This window comes from Lynx canadensis, chromosome B1 (genome assembly GCF_007474595.2).
Source record: "Lynx canadensis isolate LIC74 chromosome B1, mLynCan4.pri.v2, whole genome shotgun sequence".
Lineage (NCBI taxonomy): Eukaryota > Metazoa > Chordata > Mammalia > Carnivora > Felidae > Lynx > Lynx canadensis.
This window is the reverse complement of record NC_044306.2, coordinates 161,773,284-161,789,678: the sequence shown is the minus strand read 5'-3', so window position 1 is coordinate 161,789,678 and position 16,395 is coordinate 161,773,284.

The following is a 16,395-nucleotide window of genomic DNA, read 5'->3' as shown; positions in this document are numbered from 1 at the left end:
TTTTCACACTTACCTGCCCTGTATGGTGGTTTAAGCCTCTATGTTAACCCTTACAGTAAGTATGCATAGTTATATTTTTTTCCCCTGGACTATTTTCATCTTCTACTTAGAGTTTCACTCTAAAGGGAGTACGTGATGTTTAATTTTATAGGTCAACTTGACTGGGACATGGGGTGCTCAGAAATTTGGTTAAAGGCTGCTATGGGGTGTCTCTGGCAGGGTGTTTCTGGATGAAATAAACATCTGAACCCGTAGAATCAGTAGTTTGCCCTTCCCAGTGTAGGTGGGCCTGGTCCAATCCATTCAAGACCCAAATAGAATAAAAGGCAGAGTAAGGAGCATTCTGTCTCTCTCTCTCTCTCTCTCTCTCTCTCTCTCTCTCCTCTTTCTCTCTCCCTGCCTGCTGTCTTTGAGTTGGGACATCAGTTCTCTCCTGTCCCCAGACTCATCACACTGTTGGCTCTCCTGCTTCTGGGGCCTTCAGACTTGGATGGGACCTGTCCCATTGGCTGTCCTGGGTCAAGACTTCTCAGCCTCTGTAATTGTGTGAGTCCATTTCTTATAACAAATCTCTTGATTTATAGATATGGATGGATAGATAGATCAATCCTATTGGTTCTGTTTCTCTGGACAACCCTGACTAATACAAGATATGAAGGATAAAATCAGGTAGAATAGAAATTACCTGGAAAAAATACCTTATATTGCCCTAAATGCACTATATAATAAAGCACATTTTGAAATACAGCTTTACGATATAGTTACTATTTCATTCATATCCTTCTTGTAGTGGCACATATGTTAAACTGCACCTGTATAATTTCTTTGGTCCTAGCATTATGCTTCTATTTTATTATGTGCATCCTCGTCTTGTCTACAATCCATATGTATATACATATATCCTACATTGTTCCTCAGAAGCTTGGAGACAATATATACGTACATACATAGGTATCCCAGCTTTTCAAAAGCCCACATTATGTCACTCCACTTTTATGAAAGACTTACATTGGTACCTGTCTTCACTAACTGAAAAAAATTCAAAGGGGATTTTCACTTTTATGGAAAAAGGCAAAAGGGGGAAATAGCATTCAGCATTTGTTTTGCAGCAAGGCAGCACGTATACCCTGAGCAGTGAATAAAGGTAGTCCTGCCAAATTCCTTCCCCAAGAACTATAGTCAGCATCTCCGCATCAAGCCACCATCACTTTGAACCGTGCCTGTGAGCATCTGTGCTTTATCTGGATTTATTTTGTGCGTCCATTAGCAAGATGGGTGCTAAAGTATCCGAAAAGCCTAAGAGAGGTCACTCTTTTTATTTCTTTATTTGGAGAGAGAGGGAGAGAGCTCGCAGATGCACACAAACAGAGGAGGTGCAGAGAGAGAGGGAGAAAGAATCCCAAGCAGGCTCCACGCTGTCAGTGCTGAGCCCAATGCATGAACCATGAGATCGTGAACCTGAGCCAAAACCAAGACTTGGACATTTAACCAACTGAGCACGCAGGTGCCCTGAGAGATCATTTTTCTGGTCTGGGAATGTTCAAAAATGTTTCCATATAAATTAATGGTAATTGTTTCTTTGCCTTACACCATTTGGGTTTATGAAAGTTTTCATAGGAACACTCTACTTATCAGAGAGAAGAGAAACCTGTAGTTATGCACAGAATCATTTCCATATACCATATAAATGGTACTAATACAGTTTTGAGGATCTCTGTGTACAGGGCTGTCTGCTGTTTGCAACATCTCTTTTTAAAGGGACGATTCCTTCCCAAAGATAAAAATGTTTACATAGCACTGCACAGTTTACAAAGCTTCCATACCCTCAACCTTTATTTTAATCTGCACATTCTCCATCTTCAGGCAAGGAAAATGAGGCTCAGAAATTTTTAAGGGACTCACTCAGTCCCCGCTACTAAAAACGTCGGCTCTGGGGTCTTAGCCAAAATCTTCTGGAGCCAGAAGATCCTTGGAGTGGTTGAAGGGAAGTGTTGATCTGTGGGAACAGAATGTGATACTTACCTTTTAAGGGGTTCCCTTGGTATCACCTCAAGTATCACAACCCTTGATCTGAGTGTTACATGTACTTGCATAACTAACTATAACAGAAAAAAAAATTGAAAGATCTTTACGCTTTTAGTCACTCTCTGGTTCCACAAAGGAGCTCAGCAGTGAAACCAAGAGGCCTTCATTGCTCATCCCTCCTGGCTTATGCTAGCCTAAATGACACTTTCCTGAGAATTAGGAAAGCTCTCAGGGGCTTGAGGTGCCCCGTGTCTTGGTGAGTGAAAACAGGGTGACCCCAGAGCCCATGTGCCCCAGCCTGAGGCCTTTGCTAGTGCTAGGCAGCCCTTGACATTGAACTTCGTCACCCCGAGCCCCTTTCATTTTCTTCCTCTTCATTTTCAAATCCTTTCCCCTTTATCCTTTCTCACTGTGTCTCACCCTACACTCCCATCTGTTTAAGGGTGGCCCTTCCAAGTCCACAGCTAGGTGCCACGTCTAGTTGCCTGGTTCGCCCGTATCCCACAATAGTCACCCTAGAATTTAGAGCTTTCTTCTGTTATCCCAGCACATACATCTTAGTCTCGAACATTGAGGTCTTCCTTGAGAATGTTGCCAAAATTACAAGCAAAATAAGACTCTTCAACCAACTCTTCCAAAAGTTAGCTGCTGGCCTGTTCTACCGATCTCCACTCTTGACACACTAATGAGGTCCAGCAGGGCCAGGGAACGGCTACTTTCAGCCAGTCAACCCAGAGGTCTGACGGCACTGTTAAACAACAACCGGTATTGGGAAATAAGGCTTTATTGTTCACATAATTGCTGCCAGGAATCACAGGCCCAGCACATACGGCCTGAGATTTCAGAGAGCACTTCCTGTATGATAGCATGAAACCATCTAGTCTAAATCCGACAATTTCACTCATCGCTTCATGTTCAGAGTCAATTAAACAAGCTGTGGGTCAAGAAAGGAAATCTGTAGCAGCCAAGAGATCATGTTCACAATAGAACTGAAATCATCAGAGTGTTGAATTCAACATTCCTCCTAACCAGTTGTGAAAATGATGCAGCCTCGTGCATTTATCTCAGCCATAGTAAAGAATATTCTTTTGTGCTTATGCAAGAAAAACTGCCTCCAAGAATTTGGTGTGCAAAATGACTGTCTGGCTGCACAGGGGAGTAGGGGCGAGAAAGTATCTTTGTCTCCCCAGTTGGCACGATCTAGTTGCTCAGTAAAAGGACGCTCGGCAGGCACGGGTTCCTGTGAACGTTGAAGCTGCTTCTCCCTTATAGCCAATCTGGCCCGTGTGGCTAGACTTCTTCTCAGGAGCCTCAGGCCTCTCCTTAGGTTCACATATTCTGACACCAGTTGTGGGAAGGGTTTGCATTCCTGTCCCTTGGGACTCTTGATCCTCGCGCAAAGTAGGGGATGTTCCTGAACAAGCTGGGAGACGATCATGGCCCTGCCCCGTTACTCCGGAATAGTCAGTCTGTGTACCGTGAGGACACACAGCACCTCCAGGTCTGAAGTCCCACTGAGCCAAGAGAGCTTACGTTAATGAGCTTTTAGTAGACACACAAGAGGAGAGACCATTTCATGCCAGGTTTAAACTATAAGTTTAAAGATATATGGTTGATCCTTCAACAACATGGGTTTGCACTGTGCGGGTCCATGTATATGCGGATTTTTTTCAGTAAATACCATATGCTACTGTAAATATATTTTCTCTTCCTTATGATTTTCTTAACATTTTCTTTTCTCTAGCTTACTTTATTGTAAGAATACAACATACAATACATCTAACACACAAAATACTCTAGTCAACTGTTTATGTTAATGGTAAGTCTTGCAGGGGTGCCTGGGCGGCTCAGCCTGTGACATGTCCAATTCTTGATCTCAGCTCACATCATGATCTCACAGTTCATGGGTTCGAGCCCTGCATCGGGCTCTGCGTTGGCAGCGTGGAGCCTGCTTGGGATTCTCTCTATCTCTCTGCTCCTTCCCTGCTTGTGTACTCTCTCTCTCTCTCTTTCAAAATAAATAAATAAATACTTGAAAACAATGGTAAGGCTCCCAGTTAACAGTAGGCTGTTAGTAGTTGCATTTGAGGAGAGTCAAACATTATATGCAGATTTTCGATGGCATGGGGGTTGACACCCCTACCCCCCTCATTGTTCAAGGGCCAACTGTATCATACTCCAAATGGGCAATGCAGAAACACACTCATAAAAAAAATAACAGAGGAAACAAGACAAAATGACCTCTCTGAGTGGTTAAAAAAAAATGATTGTGGCAGACATTTATGAAATCTGAATAGAAGGCAGATAAGCTTACACCTGAAAATGTATTTTCTTCAAGGTATTTATTTCATCTAACAATGGTTGCTTCTGAGTAGAAGATAATTTTCTACTTTATACTCCCTTAAAGTTGTCCAGGTTTGGATAATTTACATATGTTATTTTCATAATTAAAAAATGCATACATATTGTTCAAATGCTACAGCACAGGTCCCCATATCTAAAAACAGTGAACACATTGGGCATAAAATACACCTACAGCAGAAAAACAACAAGGGGAAAGTGAGCATGTGATTATTTTATAGCATCTCTGAAGAACTTCTAAACATAGCCTAATATTCCTAATATTCATGGATTAGGATACTATGAGAATTTCCAGCCTAAGACCCAGAAGCCCCGGGGAAGGCAATGTTGTGTATGGAACTCTGGATCTCACCACTATTTCAGGCATTTTCTCCAGCTGCTATATAGGGGTGCTGGGAAGGAACAGATCTAGGGAAGGGACTCCCCACTGCTTAATGAGGACATAAGAACTCCTTAAGGGGGACATTTCTGCCACAAGAAGAAAAGTAGGGTAAAAAATGCAAATTAGAACGAGAATGAAATGTCCTTTTAACCTATCCCATCAGATTGACGTAACGTTTAATGTTTGAAAATGTCAGGTGTCGGTGAGGATTTGAGGAAATGTGTTTTCTTGCGCAGTGCTGGCAGGAGTATAAGTTGGTACAGGCACCTGGGAGGGCAGTTTGGATTACACTATTAATTCATTAAGTACACATACATAAACACACACACAACTGGGTCAGATGCACGCTCGATCATTGCAGAGTAATGCAAACAGTAATTCTCAGTCAGTCTATAGTATCACCAAAGCCCAAAAATAAAGACCATAAAAACTGTATGGTACAAAACTGGCAATCCCCTGAAATGAGAGAATCCCAAGTGATTGTGGTTAAGCGGTCTTTAGTGAGAACAAGGGTCAGGTGGAGGATGGAAGCCAATCGAGCAGTTTTGTTATATCCAGATTCACAACATTACAGTGTCTGCCCTAGAGAAACATCACACGAGTACAAGAGCATTCATTGGAACACTGTCTGCAATGGAACAGAAATCACCTACAAGTCCACCAGTAGGGGAGTGCTTGAATTACCACTGCTTCATTCATCCTATGAAGTAGTCAAAGAATGAGGCAGAAGACTATATCCACATGGGAATGTCTCCAAGATACGTTACCGGATAGAATTTTAAAAACAAGCTACAGAACAATAAATACAACTGATACCATTCATGTAAAAATAATATATATTTATCTATATGAATGTGTATAAATTAATTTTTAAAGTTTTAGAAACGACTAAAATGATAGTAGTTACATTTGAGGTAGGCAACGGGGTAAAGGGGGTTAAAAGTGACTTTTATTCGATCTGAATATTCAATTTTTAGAATTTACAATGGTAACGTATTTGCATATTTTCTGTGCAATTAACATAAACAACTTTTTTTAAAAAAGCTCTTAGAGCGACAGGCACAAACCCATGTGGGCTGTAACCACCAGGGAAATTCTATGTATTTGTGGTTTTTTTACTTCTTTGGTGCTTTCCCTGAAAATTCCAAAGAAAACCACATTTAGCATAAAAAGACTTCCAACTTTTGCTCACCTGTGTTTTAATTTCTTTTTAAATTTCCCCAGATTATTTAGCAAAGAAAACTTCGTACCTCAAGGAGAAGAAGGAAGGAGCAAGAGAAGGTGCAGGAGAGAGGAGGGTGAGAAGGAGGAAGGAGAGAGGAAGGTGAGATGGACAAAAGTAGGTAGAACCAATTCACTTCCATACCTTGTCAGAAAAAAGGGCTCCTGCCTTAGAATCCTGACTCTCCCACTTAATGGCTGTGTGAACTTGAGCAGGTGTCTTCATTTCCGGATCCTGTGTTTTCTCTTCTGCAAACAAGTGAGTTAGTAAGAAAGTCTAGGTAAGTTGTCTAGCTTGGGGTTCCGTGCCTAGTAGGGAATAAGGAAGCCTGCTTACGATCAAGTCTGAGGGAGCTGAGAGCCTGAGGGCAGGGCGCTGGTAGGCTCTTCTACATTGGAATATGATTAATTCCATCTGATGGGGGCTGACCAATCTCCCATCTGTTATTAGACAAAGAGAAGGGAAAGAGATTTCAACAGCGATCCTGAAACTTCAAACTGCAGAAATCCACAGACATAAGATTCATCAGTCACGTAGGTCATTGTTATCATTAGACCACATTTGCAGGACTCGATAATTTGCAAAGTACTTTCCTTTCCATTACCTAATGTGATCCTCACAACAATTTGGTTAGGTTATCAGGCAGATAATATTGGCATTTCCAGAGGAGGAAATTGAGGCTCAGAGTAGCGAAGCCAAAGTCACTTAGGAGTAGAGCAGAGATTCATTCAAAGTCAGTTTCATGTGGTTACAAAGCCTTTACTACTTCTATGCCCCACTGTACCTTACCCTTGGTCACTCAGTAACATGAGCAATGATGCAGGTGGAGTGGGTGGGTTATATACAATTCAACCTTGTATATAATCCAAAACCATCATGGTTGAATCTTCCTTATCTGCTCTAAGATATCATTCATGTCAGGCCATTGTCTATCTCTCTCCTTGAGAAAGCTTTCCCTCTTTCTCCAGTTCTCCCCTCCTTTTCCAAATACATAACACAGGGAAATTTTCAGGCTCCATATTTGTTGGGGCATCTTCTGAATCCTTGGAGGATATTCTGAGATCATGTTCTGCCCATGAATCATTTTTTCCGAGACCCCCTTCTAGTGTCAGAAGCAGATTGTCTCCTAATCTTTGGGGGATTAAAATAAATTTTCCTTCTCTGTATGTGTGAAGTGAACTGTGACCACTTGGCTTAAGTGGCTTTGTTCCTGGCCAGCAACAAAAAGGGAATATGATGAGGAAAAATCATTTGGGCTGGTTTTCAAGAACCCAGTGAAAAGTTTTAAGGTTTCTGTGTTCTCAGATGCAGTCACACACAGACGACGAAGAAAAAGGAGGTGGGGGGGGGCGGGGAAGAGGAGGAGGAAGAGGATGACGAGGGAGAAAGAGAAGAAAGAAAAGAAAAGAAAAGCAAATCATATCAGGAAATGTTGATATTTTAAAAACAATGTATTTTTTCCGCCTGTGAACCTTAAGCAGGGCATCCAAATCAGGACCCGTAAAAGTCAGCCCAGAGGCACGTTTCCTTAGTGTCTCCTTGCTTCAATAATATGCTAAAGTAGTTATAAATCCTTTGTCTGAAAGATAGGAAGGAAAGACAGATTTTTCATCCAGGGGACTAGGATAAGATAGGAAGCCAAGTACCATAATGTCTTCATAAGCTCTTCAACAAGATTACTTAACAGACTGGTTTTCACTGCCAAAGCAAAGAACTAAAGCAGTTTGCAGTGTAAGTTAGATGAACTTGGCCCAATTCCATCAAAAAATGGAGAATTGGGGGAGTTGGGGGGAGTAGAATTTCTTTGTCTGAAGAGTAGCCTCACTTTTCTGCTCCATTTGTCACTGGATATCAAGTTCCCCTAAAAAGTAAAGTAAGCAGGCATGGATGTAGCTTATTGATAATTCTCTTATTCTACAAAATTAACATTGTTGAGTCTTAAGTTATGCTAGAGACTTTGCATATATCATCTCACTTAATTCTTACGGCATATCCTCAGAAAAAAAACATATCAACCCTGATTTTCAGGTGAGGAAATTGATGTTCCAAGAGACCTTCACTAAACTACCCAAGATAACAGTGCCAGGGGGTGACAAAGAGAGGATCTGAACTCAATTCTATCTCATTCACACACACACACACACCATTGTGTATTATATGCACCAAAAAGAGAGCACATGAAAACTGCTGGGAAACCCATGTGTGATATAATATAAGGAATATATTTTTACAACGGTTATGTGGGAGGAATTTATGTTGTGATGTGAGTTGTCAGAAATCATGTCATAAATTCAACCAATACACCCATGAAAGAGATTTCCTATTCAATCTGTCTTAAAGACGTACAAATTAGAGTTTCGATAATTTGGCTTAGGTTGTCACTAGAGAATAATGAGAACTAAGACCAAAAGTACCTGCGATTTTTTCTCTCTGATCTTATTTTAAACATGTTAGGTCTTATTATTGTAAAAGACAACCCCCTCCCCCACCTTGGATATTGTAGATTGCAGTTTCAGTCAACTATCTTGTCCACTGATCAGCAAACTCAGCTCAAGACAGAGGAAAGGAGGTTCTGCAAGATAGCATAGAAGTTACAGGAATTCATGTGCTACCTCTTAATGACCATGGGCGCAGCACAAGTTACTTAATCTCTAGAGCATCTATTTCCTCTCCTGAAATGTGGGGCTAATGAAAGTATCTACCTTATTGGTTTACTGTGAAGATGAGTTAACACATTTAAACCCCTTGTTCACCATACCTGACATATTTCTGTCATCATTAGAGGCACACACAAAAGAAATAATATAAAGCTTTCAAAAAATTGGAGATTGGGCATACCTTCTTAATACTAAGACTGAGTATTAAAATTATTCTTCCAGAAAATGTAATCTCTTTGGTATAGTATGCGTGAAATATAGACAAAACTACAGGGTTGAAATTGAAATTAATTTTTGTATTCATCATTTCCCTTTCAGAAAATTCAACACATAAACCGCCAATGCAAAGTACCAGTCATGCTGTATTAGGTAAAGGTGAAAGAGAAACATTTTCCTCCTCTTCATAAAACAACCGTGTTACAAAGTTACTATTTAAATCAGCAATTATTTAAAGTCAGCAATTCTCCTATTTTCACTTGTGTTCTATTAAATAGCTGGTCACCATACTATTTATAAAAACATTATATCATCAGACATCAATCTTCTATAGTTCATTCTTCCAAGAATGGATAACAATGATTTTATGTATTTCTTCTATAATTGACTTTGGCATAATTAACAATAATTTCATTGGGTTTTAGTTATTGTACAAAGTTACAGAGAATATAATATGCTTACCATTAGTATGCCCTGTAAACGTAAATTATGGAAGGAATGAATTAAGAGAAGGAACTGAGTAAATAAATAACGTTAAGTGGCCTTTGTAGAACCCTCACGCCAGCAGGAACAAGTTTTCAAGGACGAAACAAAGAACACTAGCGCCACCTGGAGTCAGGAGTCTGTTTGACATAGAAGGTAGACCTGAATCATGGGAAAATGTTACCAGCACTGAAATGGGCAACTGAAATGGGTCTGGCTGGCCCTGTGTGACCCTACGTGGCGGCACACATGTAGCTATTGAGCACTTGAAATGTGACTAGTCCAACCTGAGATGTGATGTAAGTGTAAACACACACCAGATTTCAAAGACTTAATATGTAAAAAAGGGTATTAAATGTCTCATTCATAACTTTGTATCGGTGATGTATTAAAATATTTTTTATTATATCAGGTTAAAATACGTTACCGCAATTAATTTTACCTATTTATTTTTACCTTTTTTTTTTTTTAATTTTTTTTTCAACGTTTATTTATTTTTTTTTTGGGACAGAGAGAGACAGAGCATGAACGGGGGAGGAGCAGAGAGAGAGGGAGACACAGAATCGGAAACAGGCTCCAGGCTCTGAGCCATCAGCCCAGAGCCTGACGCGGGGCTCGAACTCCCAGACCGCGAGATCGTGACCTGGCTGAAGTCGGACGCTTAACCGACTGCGCCACCCAGGCGCCCCTATTTTTACCTTTTTAATGTGGCTTCTAGACATTTAAAATTATACACGTAGCTCATGTTATTCTATTGGACAATGCTGAACTCGCCCTTACCACTCAGAATGTGGGCCATGGATCAGCCACGTGGGTGTTCATTACCTGAGCGCTGTTAGAAATGCAGAATCTTAGGCCCCGTGCCCCACCTGCATTTTAGCAAAATCCCCAGGTGACTGGTATGTATATTAAGTTTGAGACATTTTGATACAATCCAGCCCCCTTGTTTTACAAATGAGCAAACCGAGATCCAGAGTGGTAACGTGGCTTCTTTACGGTTATCTAGTGGATTGCCCTAAAGCCTTATTCCCTGGTGATCTTGAAACTGACAAATACCGCACCCAACATTGTATCTCTTCTTGCAGACGCTTCCATTTCTTAAGAGTAAAAATAAAACAGATTGCTGCTTCACTAGCAAAAACAAAATTTTGTTGTATATATAATACTCTATGGTGTCTTCAGTAACATTTATAACAGAATTCTAAGGTATTCTTTAGTTCTTGTACAAGAAAATCACTGTAAGTCACCACATAAGAATGTACAAAACCTGTACCTAAACCAGTCCTACAAATACCATCCTTTGACCACGAAACAAAGCCAGAGTTTGGAATCAATAATGTGTATTCCAATCACTGAGTCACTAAGAACAGTTGGACAGATTCCTTTAGGGTAAGAAAGAAGGCAGAAGAAGAGTTTCAGTTTATAACCCAGCTTCTTGCTAAAAGATCTTACTCTTTCTTTGAATGTCCAGTTCCTCACAGTATGTTTAGCACATAGAAGAATAAATATGTGTTAAAGGAACAGATTAGTTCTGTTGATCAGGTTCTGTATCTCAGGAAATGACCCCTTCTTTACATTGTCTAGTTACAATGTAAAGAAATTCAGGAAAACACTTAAGTAGGACCCATGGCTAAAATTAGTAGTGCTTTTATGTCAAGACCCCATTGTAATTAAGCACATTGTTAAAAGAAAATTCAGGGGCGCCTGGGTGGCTCAATCAGTTGAGCTTCCAACTCAGTTTTGGCTCAGGTCAGGATCTCACGGTTTGTGGGTTCAAGCCCCACATCTGTGCTGTCAGCACAGAGCCCGCTTGGGATTCTCTGCCTCCCTCTTTCTCTGACTCCCCCGCCCCCTGCTTGTTTTCTCCCTCTCTCTCTCTCTCCCCCCTCTCCCCCCCCCCCCCCCCCGGTCTCCCTCAAAATAAAAAAAAAAAAAGAAAAGAAAAAAAGAAAACTCAAATAGATACCAACTTTGGTGATGAAAAAAAATATAATCCATCACATAGAATGCAGAGGTAAAATGAGAGAATATCGGCAAGTAATTCCAAAGAGCAGATGTTGTTAAATATTTCCACTCCTTTTTGTAAATATTTTTACCGAGACAGATTAATCAAGCCTAATCAATTTCCAGGGTACTGTGCATATGACCCAAATGTTTTCTCTCATAAGACATTATTTGTATGCCAACTGGAAAATGTAGATTTAACTTAGGAAATGAATTTCTGTGTTATATGAATTGAACATACCGAGTGGAATAGGAAGCACATTAATGAAATGAATTTTTTTAATGATGTAAGTCATATAGGAAGGAAAGTTTAACTCCCACTCTCTTCCTTTCAATTGTCCCATTTCCTCATGTTTTATCCATTACTCATGTCAGGTTTTGCTATTAACCTACATAAAATAATAGGACATCAATCCTGCTTGTTGTATGTAATAATGAACAGATGGTTATTGCATATAATTATTGGAAAAGTAATAATAATGAAAATAACTTGCAAAAATATGAATTTCTATACCATTAGTTTGGCAATGAAGTATGCACTGCCTTACATTTCTTGTATTGATGTCTTTAATAGGGAATAATTCATTATTCATTCATGTAACAATGTTGAATATAGATTGAGCATCTATATGGCAAGCAGGCACTGACACAGGCCCTGGACTGCCCCCCTCGTATATTTATTCTTGTGGGAAAAGGCATACAGTAAACACATAAATGATGGAATATATGATATATCAGATTGCCGTAAATGACATGGGAGAATATTGGGGGGAATGCAAAGGAGGGAGGTACTATTTTATATAGGGTGATATTTCTTAATTTTGAGAGGAAACCCAAAAGAATCAAGGGAAGTGGTCATACAGATAACTGGGGGAGAGCCTGGTCAAATGGAACAAAAGTACAAAGGCCATAAGGTAGGAGCCTGGGGAGCAGTTTCAGCAGCAAAACACAGGCCAGTGTGAAGGGAGTGGAGGGTACAGGCAAGGGGAGGGAGAGAAGAAGTCAGAGAAGTAGCAGGGACCAGATCAGGTAAGACCAAGTATGCCATTGTAAGGATTTTGATGTTCCTCTAAATACAAGGAAAGCCACTAGAGGATTTAGCAGAGGTGTAACACGATCTGACTTAACCTTTAGAAGGAATCGCTCCAGCTGCTGTGAGGGAAATAGATCTTAGGGACTAAAGCAGAAGTGGGAGTTAGAAGGTTATTATAGGGGCACTTGAGTGGCTCAGTTGGTTAAGCGTCCAACTCTTGATTTCAGCTCAGAACATAATCTCAGTTTGTGAGTTTGAGCCCTGTGTCTGTCTCCACTATGAAGCAGGCACTGACAGTGCTGAGCCTGCTTGGGATTCTCTCCCTTTCCCTCTCTCTCTGCCCCTCTCCGGCATGCGCTCTCTCTCTCTCTCTCTCTCTCTCTCTCTCTCAAAATAAATAAACTTAAAAAATTATGATTATAATAATCGAAGCAGGCAGGAAATGATGGTGACTTGAACAAGAATGATAATGGCAGAAATACTGAAATCGTATCAAATTCTAGACATACTTTGAAGGCAAATCTAACAGGATTCTCAGATGGATTAGATGTGGTGCATGAAAACACAAGAGAAGACCAAGATTTTGGAGCCACGGAGATAACCAGTTCCTGGAAAAACTGAGACATGAGTAGATTTCCCCCAACCAAAACGCCAGCTCCCTGAGGCTACAGCCCAGTCTTTTTTATTGCTCACTGTGCACTGTGCACTGTGCCCACGGTGAGTGCTCAACAAATAGTTGGTGTGTGTGTGAATAAATGAACATACCGGGCAATGTTTAGAGGTGTTACCAAGATAAAGGGGAAAAAATGTGGGAGGACCATACCATTGATATTTCTCCAGTCCCCATCACTCACTCCTCCCTGCGTGGGGGAAGAATGACTCAACTGTTTGTTGAATTTGAGACAGGAAATTGAGAGGCTCAGCAGACTCTGGGCTCTTACCTCTTACCAAGACTGCTGATTGGGGGCTAGCAGAGGGAGAGGGGAGTGATAAATTACCCCTCCCCCCCCATCTCAATGTATTGTTATGTGGTCTTTTGTGACTGCTTTCTTTCACTTAGCATACTGTTTTCAGGGTTCATCCATGTCATAGCACATATTGGTCCTTCATTCCTCTTTATGGCCAAATGTTATTCGATTGTATGGCTATACCATATTTTGCTTATGCATTCATCAGTTGATACACATTTGGATTGTTTCCACCGTTGGCTATTATGAAGAATGCTGCTATGAACACTCATGTACAAGCTTCTGCGTGCATGTATATTTTCAATTCTTGTGGTTATATGCCTAGGAGTACAATTGCTGTTTGTACAAATACAAGTGGTTCCTTTATGTTTAACTTCTTGAGGAATTTCCAGGCTGTTTTTCAAGGTAGATGCACCATTTTACATTCCCACCTGTAGTGTATGATTATAGTTATACTACTGATTATTGTTGTATTTCTGGTTGTGAAGTGGCATCTCACTGAGGTTTTGGTTAGCACTTTGCTGATGGATAACAATGTTGAGGATCTTTTGATGTGCTTATTGGACATTTGTATATTTTCCTCTTTTCCTTTCCCTACCACCTACAGACCGGTTTGAATCCTATTTCGATTGTATTGGTTGACCTTACATTTTTAACATTAACTTGAGGCTTTAAGTCAAATATGACCATTCTTAGCCTCCAAACACAAAGACCTTAAAAGAAATTTACCACTTCACCCCATCTTACCTGTCATCTGGTATTTTATTCCAACTTTATTCTTTTATACAAGTTTGTCAGTAATATTATTTTATGAAATCAGTACTTAGTAATCTACGTAAACACTCACACTTGCCAATTACATTATTGACCATTGTTCACTACATCTCACTCTCTCCTTCTGGATCTGATTTCCTTCTTTGTAAAGGACATGCTCATGTACTTTTCTCAATAAGACCCTCTGAGTGATAAATTTTATTTCTTCAATTTTCAACAATTCTATTATTCTTAAATGATACTTTCTCGTGTATAGATTCTAACTGACAGTTACTTTGCTTGAATATTTTAAAACACAATTCCATTGACTTCTGAATTACATTATTACTGTTTTTAGTCTAGTTATTAGTCCTCTAAGTAATTTGTCTTTCTTCTCTCATTGTATTTAAGGCTTGGTGTGTGTGTTTTGTCTCTGATTTTCATTTTTACTTCCGTGTCTAGATGTCTATTTTTATTCATTCTGCCCAAGTTTCATTATGTTCCTTAGACTTGAAGATTCACAATTTTAACCAAATTGGAAAAATTCTCAACTGCTGCATTTTCAAACTTTATCTTCTCTGCATTTTCTCTGTTCCTTCCTTCTGGCATCCTATTGACTATATGCTGGCCCACTTCCTCCTTGTTCTTATCTTCTTCCATTTTCCATCTCTATCAATTTTCACTGCTTTCTGAGTATCTACCATAGATTGAGGTTCATAGTCTCTTTTCAGCTCTCTCTAAAAGGCTATTCAATCACTTTTTACCTTTTCTAGAAATTCTATTTGGTTTTATAAAGCTTGCTTGGTCTTTTCCAATAGTGCATTATTTCCGGGGGTTTGATTCCTTCCATTGTGTCTTTGATCATTTTGAACGTACTTATTTTATTCCTTTCAGACTGTGATTTTAGTTATCTCAGTCTCTTAAGAGTTCTATATTCCTGATTTTTGTCACTCATGGTAAACTGATTCCATATGAGGTCGATACCTTTTCAGGAACTCATCTTTAGTGTGACTTCTTTTTCTCTGACAATCTTTTCCAAGTGGTCTGGCATTTTGCTTGTGCCAGGCAGAAGTATCAAAGGCTTAGACCAATTTTTTATGTTATTTTCTCAGTTGAGAAAGACAACTAAATAAAAAGATAGAACCAGTGCCCAGGAAACTGGATATAAAGCAAACATGTCAAAAGTAGACAGGTAGAGAGTTTTGAGCAAAGGAATGACATGATTTACTTACATTTTTAAAAAATTACTCTACTGTGTTGAGACTAGATTGTAAGGGAAACAAGGGTTAGAAGCAGGACACTAGTTAGGAGGCTATTATAATAATTACAATAATAGAGTAGAGGGGAAAAAGTGGCCTGGACCGGGGTAGAAGGAATAACTTGGTAAGACATGGTCAGATTAAGAATATACTTTTCTAACATTTTTATTGTTAAATGCAATAAAAAAATACATAAAAGTACATAAAACACAAATATACAGCATACCAATGATTATAAAGTAAACACCTAGGTAGCTACCATGCAGGGCAATAAATAGAACACTGCCAGGACACCAGAAGTCTCTCATATATAATTCCTTACCAAACTTCTCTCCCTTGCAAGTGACCTGCAAATGATCATTTCTTTGCTTTTCTTTCCTGTTTTTAAACTTTATATAAGTAGGATTATACAGTGTGTACTTTTGTGTCTTGCCTTTTCTCACCCAACATTATGTTTGTAAGATTCATCCATACTGCATGGAGCTGTGTATGTTCCTTGCAATCACTTAAGAACATTGGAGTGTCTGAACATGGCTCACTGTATTTATCTATTCTACTGTTGATAGATATTTGGGCTATTTCCAGTTTTGAACTATCCTTTGAATATCATTGTCTGTATCTCCTGGAGCACGTGCATGTGCATTGCTCTAATATACATCCAAGAGTGGAACTGCTAAGTCATAGCATATGTATCTTCAACTTTACCAGATAATGCCAACCTGTTTTCCAAAGTGGTAGCAACTTATCCTGCTTCAGCACTGTTTGATGATTCTGGTTGTTCCAGAACTTTAACACTCAGTGTCTCAGTTGTTTTAATGTTAGCTGTTCTGATGGAATGTTACATTCCATTTTAGTTTAATTTTCAATTCCCTGATTGGTCACATTTTTGTATGTTTTGGGTTATCTGAATATCTTTGGGGAAGTGCCTGCTCAAGTCTTTTGCCCGTTTTTCTATTAGGTTGTCTGTGTTGTTTTTTTTTTATTTATGAATGTGAGGATACTAATCCTTTATTGGTTATATGTATAGCAAAT